The sequence below is a fragment of the Tenrec ecaudatus genome, chromosome 2 (genome assembly GCF_050624435.1).
Source record: "Tenrec ecaudatus isolate mTenEca1 chromosome 2, mTenEca1.hap1, whole genome shotgun sequence".
NCBI classification, from domain to species: domain Eukaryota; kingdom Metazoa; phylum Chordata; class Mammalia; order Afrosoricida; family Tenrecidae; genus Tenrec; species Tenrec ecaudatus.
In genome coordinates, this window is record NC_134531.1 from 6,253,802 (window position 1) to 6,254,583 (window position 782).

Below are 782 nucleotides of genomic sequence, written 5' to 3' on the forward strand. Positions count from 1 at the left end.
TGCTTGAGCCCATTGTTGTTGCCATTGCAGCATCTTGTTGAGAATCGTCCTCTTAATCACCTATCCTCTAATTTATTAAGCATGATATCCTTCTCCGGGGACTCGACTCTCTGGAAAACATGTCCAAAGTGTGTGATACGTTCTGCTAACGTTGATCCTAAGGAGTGATTCCGGCTGCATTTCTTCCTAGACCGATGTGTTTGTTCTTCTGGTCCTCCATTACACTTTCAGTACTCTTCAAGACGATCATTCACAGGCATCCACCACTCACTGCCTAATTTTGACACGTATGAGACAATTGAAAACATCCTAGCTTAGGGCAGCCACATCTGAGTCCCCCAAATGATGCCTTTGCTCTTCAACACATTGAGGAGACCTCTCTCTCTCTCTTTTTTTTTTTTTAGCACAAATGCAGTCCCCCACCACCACCTATTGTACAGTCGAGTTTCCCACATTTGGGTAAATCGCAGGGGCCAGCACATCTGGAGTGCAATGGATATACCTCGCCCTGGGAAAACCGCCTTCATGATCATGGTATCTCTCCTGCCAGGTAAGTATGGTGGAGATCTTGTGCAGCAGATTTACCCAATGCAATGTGCCATTTGAACTCTTGGCTGCTGCTTCCATGAGCATTGACTGTGGATCCGAGCAAGACGAAATCCTTGACAACTTCGATCTTTTCTCCATGAGTCATGAGATTACCTATTGGTCCCGTTGTGGTGATATTTGTTTTCTTTTACATTGACTGCTAACCTAGAGAGAAGGTTGCAGGCTTTGTCTTT

The 782-nt window shown here is 45.1% G+C and overlaps 1 non-coding gene across 1 annotated transcript; it reads right to left on the reverse strand.

Moving 5' to 3' along the window:
• Window positions 1-399: 399 nt before the first annotated feature.
• On the reverse strand, window positions 400-558 carry LOC142441774 (U1 spliceosomal RNA). Its single transcript, XR_012783116.1, has one exon. It is a non-coding gene; the product is annotated as a U1 spliceosomal RNA (small nuclear RNA).
• Window positions 559-782: the final 224 nt, after the last annotated feature.